We start from the raw sequence: 562 nt of genomic DNA on the forward strand, positions 1-562 counted from the left end.
CTGGGGGTTGTTCTCCCTCTCCCCTCTGGAGCCAGGGCCTCCCAGGAGCCCCGGAGCTGGGCTGCGTCCCTTGGGGTGCCTCCATTTGCACCCCAATGCCCACGGCCATGGGGCTCCAGGCAGCCCTTTGGGAGTGTCCGGAGTGGGAAGGGACCTGGCGGTGTGGGCCGGGGCTCTTGTGGGGCGTCAGAGCAGGAGCCCAAAGTGGGGAGGAGCCGGGCAGGGAGAGGGGGAGAGGCCTTGTCCAGGGAGCTGAGCAGGGTCTGGCTCAGGGGAGCTCTGCTACCCAGGGCGGGGTGGCCAAGGACAGGCAGGAGGAGTCCTGGCAGCTCCCAGTGTTCTCCTGTGCCTTGTGCAAGTGGGGCTGAGTGGGACCCGCCTGGAAACCCCCCTGGACTCGGAGCATTGGGTGTGGAGCAAAGACCAAACGAGAGCAGGGTGAACATTGCAATGCAAGGCAGCTTTTATTGCTGTGGGAGGGCAGGAGGGAGTTGGCAGAAGAGCGGGGCCCTGCCCAAGGGCTCCCCGTGTCTCCTGGCCGTGGGCAGAGCCCAGCGGAGCA

At 66.7% G+C, this 562-nt stretch overlaps 1 protein-coding gene across 1 annotated transcript in view; it reads right to left on the reverse strand.

The window, feature by feature from the left end:
* LOC103619642 (claw keratin) overlaps positions 1 to 562 on the reverse strand; it is a 1,803-nt gene that overhangs the window by 680 nt on the left and 561 nt on the right. The window lies entirely within an intron of this gene.

The sequence above is a fragment of the Corvus brachyrhynchos genome, unplaced genomic scaffold, assembly GCF_000691975.1.
Source record: "Corvus brachyrhynchos isolate BGI_N302 unplaced genomic scaffold, ASM69197v1 scaffold3997, whole genome shotgun sequence".
NCBI lineage: Eukaryota > Metazoa > Chordata > Aves > Passeriformes > Corvidae > Corvus > Corvus brachyrhynchos.